The following is a 12,812-nucleotide window of genomic DNA, read 5'->3' as shown; positions in this document are numbered from 1 at the left end:
TATTAGCCGATCAGCTTTCTATCCCTCTCTCTCATCCACATGGTTCCATTACTGTCCCCTCTCTTTTCAACATCATCTCTCGAGGCTGCTCTCGCAGAGATGCTCAAAGGTATCCTCCTGGGAACATGAAGCGGGAGGGTAAGCTACGGCCTGCATTTTGTGGGAATGGCCAGCGATTGTTGGGATGCGATTCTATGCTCTGAGCAATGCGGATGAAGGATATCAAGGGGCTCACAATTAGTCAGGTCATAGTTACCTATTGTCGAAGCCTTATAGGGCTTGTATATGGAACATTTAACTGCTAGATGGAGAACTTTATGGCTACTCTAGTGGGGATTTTAGTTTTTGACGTTTCCTTTGTATTCCTCTTTCAAATGTTCTGGTTAAGCGTCTTTTTCTTTCCGTTCTCATTCTGTGTACATCTCCTTCCACGGTTAAGTTCCAGGATTTGATGCACTACGATCAGTTGCCGCGTGTTTTATGAGGGGTTTTGAAACAAGTTGGGCCATTACACTTTGAAAGAAACTGTCGCCAAGGCGTAATCCTATTCCGAGGAAGGTTGTTCATAAGCGGTGTGAATTTCTTCGCCAGTAACATGTGCCCCACTTTCATAAATACTGTTAACGGCTGAGTTAAATGGTGTCATTCTCCTCTCTTAAATTTAAGTTTGTTGTGAGGACTTGCATTCCCCACATAAAAATATAAATATATTGGTTAAAGTTTATCCTTAATTAGGTCTACGATATATTACTCACGAGGTTATTTTGAGTCTGTCTAGATGATAGATAGTAGTGATATTCACGTCATTGAACTTGTGTGAGTAAAGGAACCCCGAAAAGAAAATAAATTAAGAGATGGAATCACTTTAAACCAATTAGGATTATTCAGAACACTAGAGAAACGGAAAATGAATCCCCATGGAATGCAAAAAAGGGAATTTAATGCATCGCTTATCGTTTTTGTTTCAAGTTCTTGTATGCTATTAAGTTATGATGTACTGGTATGATGTTATGTAGTCTCTGTTTTATGAGTATAAAACGTCTTATTTTATATTAATGGACTTAAGGAACAATTAATATAAATTAATATTATTAGTGGGTTCTCTTTAATATTTCCTTTTTTTCGTTTAATTTGATGCATAAACGTTGTCATATGAGTTATGAAAAAATATGCGTGTTTCATGATCAGCGGTATTCTACTTATGTTTTTGTTTGATCAAACTGTGCTTTAAAATATACGAAATCGGTTCCGACATTCGCAGAGCTTGAAATATTCTTGTTTAGAACTAAGTACTCATTGTTTTACTTGCTCTCAGGTCATATCGGAGTAAACTTTGTGTATTTTAAATGATAGATCTCTTTACGGAACGCGAACGTGGAATCATCAGGACTTTATCTTGTCGATATCAGCGCATGTTAGTGCAGACAGAATTCGCCATGAAACTTATCACCCTGTACATGAATTGTTTACGCGAAAACGTTTTTCCTGACATTTCTGACACATTTAAATGCCTGTGTCAATATAAACAAAAAACTAGAGAAGGTGGAGCAACTGGAGAAGAAGTTAAATATTTTGTAGAAAGGGTATTAGTGACGGAAAATTTCCTTGAAACTGTGATATTAATAATTAAATCTAATCCAATGGAAAAGCTTCAGGCGCTCAGTTGAAGAAAGTGGAAGAAAGATGCATCTTAGAATGGTAATATTATATATCGCCCTTGAACATTTGTTTAGTGAAGTATTTTCGGATATATTACTCAGTTTTTTACTGCAATATTTTATATTTAAAGATCAATTATGTTATCTTAGAAACAGTTTGACACCAAATGACTTTAACATTTTCGCCACGACCTTGGAGAAACGATGACGATTTCTTTATTTTGCCGGACATTCTTCCGAATTGTTCAATTTATTCTCGGAAATTATCGACTTACGAGATATCAGAGAATATTCCCGTGCACTAAGTGGATCGATTCAGGAAGAAACGTCTCTGGAGGAAGGAATTATAGATGAGAAATATGCGCTTAAATAACTTCTTTTTTTTATTTTTCCATACACATAATATCTGAAATAGGTGATTCTATAGCTCAGCTTGTGCGAGATGCACCACAAACATGTTCCAGCATCTCAACATTTTTCTTTCTTGAAAATATTCTATGCTCATTAAAGCATCGAAGTTCTTGGTATTAATTTAAATATGTTATTGTTTTGATATAATTGTTTAAATTAAATTTACATCACCCGGGTTCTCGTGCTCTCTAATAACCACGTTCGATACAAATTAGAGTCTGGTTCAAGGTGCGTTCTCAAAGTTGGTATAATACCATTCTTTGCCGATTTTCGTTTAAATTTTATGTACTTTAACCTCCTTCAAGCAAATTCATTGCCTTAGTTAATTCTTAAGTCTTCCATTTAATTCAATAAATATAAATGGAGGTGTTTTATAATTTGATATAAATTCCACGCCTAAGTCCTCGAATTGTTTAGTTTTCCTCTCCTTAAGTCGCTTAGTTAAATCTTCAATTGCAAATCTTAAAGCCAAATTTTCATAAGGACTGACTCAAATTAAATTTAAAATTCATTTTACTGCTGAATAGAGCATTTTTTCTAAAAAAAAGCAAGTCCATTTACGTACGTTTTATACTTCTAGTTCTGTTTTTACTAACCGACGATGGCCGCGACGGTAAAATTAAAGTTATATTTTCACCTGCGCTAAGGCCGTAGTGTCTGCATGTCAACGGCTGAAAAATCGAGACGTGAAAAAATGCGGTTTAAACTGATACGCGTCCCTATATTCAATGATGGGAATGGGGTTTTAGTCTCTCTGCCGATTACGCACAAATTTAAAATCTGGATTATTCCTGACGCTTTTGTTCAAACATCGGCTTTGTTTGGATTCAACATTGGGCGGCCGCGTTCCGGGCACACGAATATGCTTTAATCGACGGCGGGAAAATTTATTTCAGCTCGATTATTTTGCACAGGCATATTTCAGCCTGCAGAGAATCAAAAATATCATTACGATGAAACAATCAAAGGGGAAAAGTTAACGGTAAATTGATTTTTAAGTGAAAAGGAAAACTTTTGAACTGATATTTATCTGTACCTTGAATTTTGATAACTACAATTCTAATTGCCTATTTACTTAATACCTACTATTCTAATTACCTATTCAATACAAAAATGTAACTTCACTAGTTCGTCTGGAAATTAGGTTAAATACATATATAATTATGTATACGTATATATCTGTGTGTATATATATACATTTATATTTATGTATATATACACATATATATATGTATATATATATATATATATATATATATATATATATATATTTACAGGCATACACAGCACTAATGAGCAGCGGTTATCGGGTTATAAAATAAGTTTTAATTGGGAGCGTAAAAATCTACTACTCGGAAACATGGTGTACGACGCAAGAGGATGAATAGAAATAGGTTTGAGTTTTTTGAAATGAAGAGATGATTAGCGAAGGAAAATAAACTGTGCGTCTGGGGAAACAGTCGACTGAGTCACATGCAGTGTGGGAAGAGAGGAAGTGGCTGGGAGAAATTCATTTAAGGAGGCAAATACTGATAGAAGACGTATTGAGGTTTACTGTGGTCCTGGACGCCGGGATAGAGGTTGGTGAATATATTAGATAAGCGGGATTTTTGGAATGGCAAAATAAGTTACATGAAATATGTACTCTCTAGAAAAATTAATGTAGAGGAAGAGTGATTTAGGAGTTTTGACTTCGAGTATGTTGGCAGGAGCCCACGAGTGTAAGTGGAAGGATCTTTAGGTTTGCAGTTTTTTAGTTGTTTTGCGGTGTATGTGTTTGCATGAGTATTGGATGAAGGGATTTTTGCATGAGTGTGTGCGCTGCTGTGGGTGTAATTTTCCGTGTTGTTTTTTTTGCATGTGGTATTTTTCCTTTTTACGGTTGGTGACCTAACACCCCCCGCCACACGCCCTTGCGGCGGCTTGCGGGGTATTATGTAGATGTAGGGATCTTTCTAGATCCACATATCGTACATCTAACCGGTAGACTGCCTTAAGATGTTTAGGGTTTTATAGGAGCTCATTTGACTGATTTTACATCAAACCATAGCCATTCTTAGAGAGTCCATAAATACTGACTGAAGGACATCCATGCTCAATGAAGGTTTAGCGATGAGATATGAAGGCGAGATCTACGCTTAAAGCACGGGCGAGGGAATAACCCACCAAACAACCACATTACTCCTATAGTAGCGAATGAATGTCTGTCGGTGGATTACTAAGTGGGCACCCTGAACTGTTTTGTCCCACGCGTTACCATTTTAATCTCTCGCGATACCATAATCAAGGCGAGTTCGCATTGTCGATGCTGATAATTACTTCGGTTATATCCTCACGCAAAATCATGAAGCTCCCCTCCATGTAACCCAGGGGTGGCAATCTCAGTTTTGCAGAAGTGATGGTCGCGGAGTGCAATTGATGAATCCACGATTATGACAAACTGCCAGAGACGGTTTTTCAAAGTACACTTTATCATCATCGCCTCTCCTGTGAACGGTGGCGGAAAAAAAAGGAAGCTTCAGGGAATTCACTTCGCACGGACGCTCTTTCCTCCTTTCCGGCGTTGAGGAACACGTGGACAGCAGTCCGGATGCCGTCACGGAAAGTTTCTGTTTTCTTTTATCCTACTCCTCCTCACCATGGAAACGGTTCATCTGCCAAAGGTGCGTCGGCTCATTGGTCACGTTGGAAGGGAGGGAGGAATGGGCGGGGAAGCGAGGGGGAAGGTAGAGATGATGAGTGAAAAGAAATTAATACGTTTCAAATCCCACTTTTGAAGCGGAGATGACACAGAGGGGCCAGCGCGGGGTGACGCGATCCTCTGAATAAGGAGAGATCGCACACGTGAATGGAAAACGTCGCGCAATCGAGCTTACTAAAACCTGCGGAGCACATCGGTGTTGAAGTAAATAAACATTAATGCGCACCGGGACGAGAGAGAGAATGGTTATGGACCCTTTCGGTGTTCTCCACACCCCCCCCCACCCTTACCTCCGCGTAGACCGCCCTCCGCCTCCCCCATCCCCAACCTCCCCCGCGGGGTTCCCTTGAGGATGCAACCCCTTCTCTCTGTCCACCCGACCCCACCCTCGTCCCTCTCTGTTTTGCAGTTCCATGGACCTGCGTTCCTTTCGAAAAAAATCTGAGGTTTCCTTTCTTTTGATTTTTCTCTTTGCTCCCCCCTGACGTGAGCATCCCGCAGATGTAAACATGTCCATATATTCTCTAGCGTCTGAATTCTTTTCCGATCCTCCGGTAAATGTCAAAATATCGCCTACCGTTTTATTTTAGTGGCCCCAGCCGGTTGGCGGAGCTTGACAGCTAAGCTCATGCACGTCATTCGTGTCAGCGTCCCGATATTGAGCGTCTTGCCGTGATTCGATAAAAGACGTCGAAATGATGTATACGGCAAGTTTACCCTGACCCTAGGAGCAATGAAGGGTTATGCGGTTTATCGAATATTTGTGGTCTAATTGGGCAAGTTGTTGGATATCCCACTACCTGCGTTGACAAGTTATGTGGGGGGGGGGAATACTTGGTATTACCGAGCATTCTGAAGGAGGATACAGCCTTGGGGTAGTTGTTGGTCACGTTTAATGTATCAGTACAGTCGAAAGCGTTATGTGACATATTAATATGCCTAATTAGGGCGACGGGAACGTCATGAAAATGTTCCTCGTGGGATGAACTATATTCAGTCATTACATTCAGATTTCTCCTCGCGAATTTCAAAAGGAAGGTTCATGTTCCTGGGGCCAGAGTAATAATAATGTAACTTTGCTGTAAATTTTTCATGGCTATATATTTTCTACAAAACTTATGATTTGAGGATGTAACGTTTTTATACGAAATTTATTTCAATAATGTAAATAGTGGAAGAAATATTACGAGATGTAGATGGCGAGACTGTGCAATTTTATTAATAATAGTGATAGGGAGGTAACAAAATGTACAGACTTCATTCCGCAGAAAATATAATTAAGTTTTCAGCCAGTTCCACTACACTGCAGCATCCTCAGGAATGGACCAAATGATTGAAGATTCTACAGTGTAGTGGAACTGGTCGAAGACTAAATATATTTTCTGTGGGATGCAAAGTCTATTTTTTGTGTAACTACCCTATCATCAATGAAAAGAATACCAATACACTATTATGAAATTGACCTCATGCACATTTTTTCAAAACCCTTGAGTCAAGAGACATTGCTATGGTCGCAAGGTTTAAGGCCTTTCCTACTTCCCTATCTTGGATTCCGACCACGTTATCTCACTAAAGTACGGCTACGATATTAGTCTCCCGTTCGAAACGCCGCTGCCCTGAGCAAGGATTTTGAGTGACTGCGGTGGAAATTCATTCGGTCTCGTCTGTCCCGCACACGTTTCATCTCCGCCGCTCGGTTATTCGCGTGCATCCCTTTACTCGTCATCTCACCTACCTCGCCCTCTCCCCTCGCGCCTTCAACCCCCTCCGTCCCCAAATCCCTCCTCCTCTTTCATCTTCACCCCCTTCCATCCATGCCGCGGCCCAGTCTTTTTATTCGAATATCCCCCGGGCTCCCGATATCGTCCCTCCCCCGCCCGACACTCATCAGTCGCCGTCTCGGTGGTAAAACTTTCCTCGGGATCGACCGGACGGCTAAGGTGTGCGGTCCCTCCGTGTATGGAAAGGAGCGCACAAACGCGTGTACACTTCTTAACCTACACCCTACCTTTGCGCCCATCCCAACTACGCTTGCCTATTCCCCCCGTGCCGCACACTAGACCCCCTACCTCTCTCTGCCATCCCACACCCCCCCCCCATGAGCTACCCGATCCCTAGGACCGACCCTAACCCTCCCCTCTCCGGAATCCTAGTTCCACCCATCCCACGCGTTCGTTTCGCCCCCCTCCAGAAAGCTCTCCCTCCTCAACCTCCCAACTCTCTCTCTCCTCCGTATTCTCCCTTCCACCACAACCCCCTTCCTTCCCCTCCTCCCCGATGGTCCGATCCGTAACCCTCATCGCAAACACCCCACACACACACAAGCGCGAATGCACACAGACCGTTCCTCTCCTCATCCCCGATCCCTTCCGCATCTCCACCACTCCTCCCCCCCGCGTATTTTCCCCTTCTCGCCCCCTCCCCCTGAACTCACCACACACACACACACACATACACACACATCTCCCTCCTCCCCGACCCCTTGCCCCCTTCAAAACCCTCAACCCTCTCGGATTTGTGCTGGATCCGTAGCGTTAAGCAGATTATCTGCCTATGATTGATGAAGCTCTGGGCCGGTCTCCGGAAAAGAGAGAGGATGGGTGTGGGGAGGGGAGGATGGGAGGCTGGGGATTTGCGATGGGCTGAGGGGGCGGAACGTCGGGGAGCGATGGGAGGGTTAGGGCGGGCAGGGGAGGGTGTGGGAGAGGAGAGGAGGTGGTGAGGGATGGACGTGGAAGAGGAGGAAGGGGGGTTGAGGGGAAGGGGAGAAGCGGCGGATTAGCCGCTTACGCGCGGAGTGGAGGCTTTGGAGTGGACGTGGAGAGACGCCAGGGAGGGAGGGAGACAGCGAGAGAGAGACAGGGCTGCGTGCGAAGGTGAGAGGGGTGGAAGGGGAGAAGGCGAGCGAGAGAAGACCGGGGGCGGGGGTCTGGAGAAGGGCATTCGGAATATGCGGAGGGGACACGTCGCATGAGGACCGCCACCCCGCGCCCCTTCCCCCCCAATCCATCCCCACCGTCTCCGCCCTCCACTCGAAATCCTCCTCGCAAGTACGGTTGTTGTTGCTCGAGAAAATGGGGCGGCGGCTGTCAAATTGCTTCGATTAATAAAGAGATGTTTCCTCGTTAACGGATTAGGACCTTTGCGGAGCGGAAAGATTGAAGGTTCCGGTTCTTCCACCCCCAGTTGCGGGAGTCACCCAGACGGGTTACTTTCGGTGTGCACCCTTGGGCTCTTATCTGCCCCCTTATGGGCGGAACGAGTCCGTCCGGACGTGACTCCTGTGCATCCCAACCCTCAGAAATGATTCGGCGTTAACCAGAAATCGATAATAATACTTGTTACTTGGATTGTGCACTCAGTTTTGCCCTCGTTTTGGGCTTAATGCATACTGGATATGTGTGGATCCTCAGTATATGTTGATGTTGACGTTCATCTGTATGAATGGTTCCTTAGATAAAAATAAGACGTGGCCGTATGGAAGAAAATAATGAGAATATTAATTTTAACCATCACCTTCGAGTGTCACTAAGATGATATTTCCAGTTGTGTTATTCGTCCGTTCAATTAGAACCCTATTATGTACAGGTGATGAAAAATTATTTGGTCTCTTTATTCAAAGGCATTAATCACAAACTTGGTCCATGCGTTTGGCAACGTATACGGCTGGTATGAATCATATGCCATCCATTTAGTATAGGCGATTTGGTTCACATTCATTGGCTCTACCTCATAAAGGAGCGTAGGGCTACACAGAGGATTGAGCGTTGAAATTAGTGTCTAATCCCAGAGGTTTACAGGGACAGCATTAACGTGGATTATATGAACTTAATGGGCATCGTTAATATGATATGAATTTCTAAAAACTCAATTCGTGGATATACGTCAGCGTAGAGTGCATTGCATTACGTACGCGATTTGTGATAAATGTGGTCAATGTTTGTTATGATCAAAATTTTATCAGTTGTCATTTGTTTAAGTTTAATCTTATTACTTCATTTCCAGGGAGTGATTTCAACTATTTTTGGATTCGCTTTAAAGTGTCTCTGGTGATGAAAATCCTCCTTTTTTTTACTCCCCCAAAAATTAATAATTAATTTTTCATATGTGGAAATATTAGGGTTATTTTTAGTAATTATAAAAAAACAGGAAAAGTAAATGCAGGACATACCGATTGGTAATGGAATGTTGAAAAGAATACCATAGTTAAAAATGGCTTATTGCAATTGTGGTTCAGGACCTGTGGCCTGTTAATGTAGCAGGAATCTAGGGTCCATGAAAACCTGCCTCGTCTTGTGGACTACTGTTTTATACTCGCAAGATTGGCCTTCTTTGGAATATTGGTTAATAGTCGGCTAATTCGGCCGGGAGAAGGGCTAATATATTCGGAAAGTAGTAAGCAAATCCGTGCGCTGTTTTCATCGTCATGCAAAACCATGCTCACGGTTTCGGAAAATTGTCCTGAGTTTCATCCGGAGAGCGTGAAGGAGGCGAATAGGAATTTCCTTGCAAAATTTCGCCGAAAAAAGAATAGCTTGATTTTCGTGATTATAACGGGGCAGGCAACCCTGGTCACTGGGTGTGATCCATCACGTGACGTAAGATGTCCGCGTCGCCCCGGACTTATTGCACTGTCAAATGTCCGAAGTCCATTAGTCAACGTTCTGGTTGGGGGAAAAAAACGTTCTTCTTTCGCGCCTTTATTTTTTCCTCAGACGGAGATTTAATGGGGATGAAGAAGGGAGATCGGGGGAGGGTTGGGTTGAAGGGGTTGCGGCAACCGAAAACCCTTCTACTTCAATTCGTTTTGATCCGTATCCTTAATTTTTTTTTCAACCGACAGCTCGCGTAGTATATTTTTGCCAGTCGAACGAAATTCGGGAAAGTCGAAGACAGGCAATAAACCCACTCGGTTCATCAGTCTTCATTCCCCCAACCGAAATCGGTTGCGTAATCTTTTTGGATCTGTAAACTCTTTTGTCAAATCGTCGACGGCGGAGGTTTGGGCTGGAAAATGGGTTTTCGGACCCGAACGCGTGCCATTCGCCAGAGAGCACTAAAGTAGAAGAGATGCCGGGAGGAGAGAATGCGAGGGGGGGAAAAGAGAGGGAGAGAGAATTGCGGTTTGGGGCGAGGCGAGTAGAAGAGCGGAAAATTGTAGCGAGGTTTAGGGAGGCTCGCCAGGATCGTCACGCGGAATGCGTGAACTACTTAAACGCTTTATTCTCGCGCTGCGTAGTTTTGGGGCAGGCGCCGATTGAGTGGAAAGGGGAGTGACCGCGAGATACGTATACCTACGCCGCTTCCTTTTCGGCGAATAAGTTTCATAACGACTTGAGGACAGCGGTAATGATGCCGATTTTTCGCGCGTTCTCAACAGTTTTTTTTTGTTGACAAAATAATTTACTTGGTGAGGCGTTTTATCGGCAGTATGAGCTTTTCGGACATCGCTTTAGAATTTTTTCATTCTTTCCTTCCCACCCGTTGAAGTTGGATGCTTCGTTGCGTCTGATTTTCAGAGATTCACTCCATAAATTTAATTTTCAGTGTCTTTTGAAGCGCACGAATAATTTCTCGTGAATTTGGACTACTTGGTCTGGTTTAGTTTCAGTTTATTTTGTATTTGAGGTCGTGGTCATTAAGTCCCTTGAATTCCGCTTTACTTTGGTTCGATCGTGTCCTAGCTTGTTATCAAAATCGTATTCTGTGTCAACACTTTTTCCGAAGATGCATCATAACGGGTCTTATTAGGTGTATTCTATTCACTGAAAAATTAGGTGGGTTTTTATTGAACCTTGAACAATGTGGTAAAGTTCCATCAAGTTATAATTAATTTAAAAGAGAAGGCAAAGTATAAAAGTATGGAAAACGAATAAGATAGCTCCCAAAGAATCCCGAGACGGATACCACACGTGCACATTGGGGTTTTAAATATACAGCTATGTCACTTGATCGCACACTGAGAGTGCGAGGAATAAAATTTCGTACATTAAATTAATTAAGCTGGGGATTGTAATCGAAATTGAATCCCATAAGCCATATGCTCAGCCAAAAGATTATTATTGTTAAATCCCTACCGTGAAATGTAAGTTTTAAACAACTGCCGTGACGTGCAAACTCTGATTTCAAACGTAGTCGTTTTGAAATGTATATGTCACCACACTATAGAATTTTTAAAGTTCTACTGAAGTATACATTAAAAATAATGCTCATAAAAGTTTCAGGCTGATTAATAGTAATTTTGTATGCATTTCACGTTAAAGAGCGTTGTCGGTTATTTATTCCATCCTACATATAGGCTGTTGTAAAATTGGCCAACAACAGATTGTTTTATAACGAAATATTGGATGAGATTTTAAATGAATGCACCATAGATTGAGTGGAATTTAACGGGTGGTGTTCTAACACCCCCCGCCTCACGCTTTTGCGGCGACTTGAGGGGTATTATGTAGATGTAGATGAAACTTAAATGGGGCCTACATTCAGAGAATTTTTTGCATATAGATAAGCCATAATTTCAGCAACTTAAGTATATTCTTAAAATGAGTGCTAATTTAATTTTAATTTTTTTTGGACCCATTTGACCAATGGTTTCCTGGGTCCACTTTTATTTTACCTCACAGTTAGTTGGGGATTCCTTTGAATCTTAGTTCCCCTTTTTACAAACAATAATCAGACATTAGGAAACAACAGACATAACAAAACAGACAAAAAGACAAAAATAATCAGACATAAGGAAAGTTATTCTAAAATTTTAACATCTACAGGTGCTTATATATGTTAGGAGTTAAACTAATGATAAACAATTCAAGAAAAAAAGTCACTCAATAGACAAATAGGAGAATACATTGCTACATTTTACACAACATATTTTCCAGTTAGTTCTCTACATCTACATAATACCCCTCAAGCCGCCGCAAGGGTGTGTGGCGGGGGGTGTTAGGTTCACTTGTTGTGGTTCACTATTTGCCGGTTTTCTTATTGCAAATTTTCCAAGCAGGTTATTGTTGTTCTTTAGGCAGAATGTAATCATTTCCCTAATGCTTGTTAGCTTCTTTTCCATACTGTTCCATAAGAGTGGTCGCTCTGTCTCATAGAATACACAATCCTCCACTCTATCTTCTATTGAAAACCATTGCCAATACAAAAGAATGAGTTCCTTTTTTTATCATTTATTCATCTGTTTTGCAGTGGTCAGGATATTCCCGGCGGCCAATCGCTCCTTGCATGAATCGAGATCGTCTCCATTGTGTAATACGCCTCTCCTATCCCCCCTACTTTCCCACCAGCACGTTGCTGGGCAATCAACTTACACGCTGGATGCGATTGCTCGCCGTCGAACTTTTTCTGTTGGAATGTGCCAAGGGCGGACGCCATTCATCAGGGAGAAAGCTATTTTTTTTAAGTGTCCACGTGCTATCAATATAACGAGAGGGTGAAAACGCAGGACGGTGCAGCTTCGCTTGTTTACTCATATGTTATATTGTCGTAATATATACATGCCACTGCTATTAAACCTTTTCCGCAGCGTAATAGTTGATTTTTATCATTGGAAAACTATATTTGTTGATGGCGACTTACTTATTTTGGATGTTGTCAGTCAAATAATCGGGTGTCGTGAATAATGAACGCTTTTTGACCGCGCGAGACTTATTGATCTGGATTTGATCTTGAAAGTTAGGAATGTTTTACTAAAAATCTGGAAATTGTCAGAAAAGTATGAATTCCCCATCAAAATTAAGAAAAATGTTTTAAACGATGGTTGGAGCTTTATTTGTTTTACTATTTCAACATCTACACAAACACTCCGCGATCCACTAAAACGTTTTATGGAAGGGGGTGCAAGCACCGGGTGGAAAGGGTAAGGGATGAGGAAGATGAAGAGTGTTTAAAGGGTTAGGAAAAGGGAAAATTACCAATCAAATCCCTGAAAAGAGGCGCGTGTAGGCGCAAACCCATATACTCGTTAGCGGGAAACTTAATGGTAAACAAGTGTTAATTTTACCCACAGAATTTCTCGGGTAAGTGAAAAGGTGGTTTTA

This window comes from Hetaerina americana, unplaced genomic scaffold (assembly GCF_022747635.1).
Source record: "Hetaerina americana unplaced genomic scaffold, ioHetAmer1.1.p SCAF_206, whole genome shotgun sequence".
Classification (NCBI taxonomy): Eukaryota; Metazoa; Arthropoda; class Insecta; order Odonata; family Calopterygidae; genus Hetaerina; species Hetaerina americana.
The sequence above is the reverse complement of the archived record's forward strand: the minus strand, read 5'-3'. Positions refer to the sequence as shown.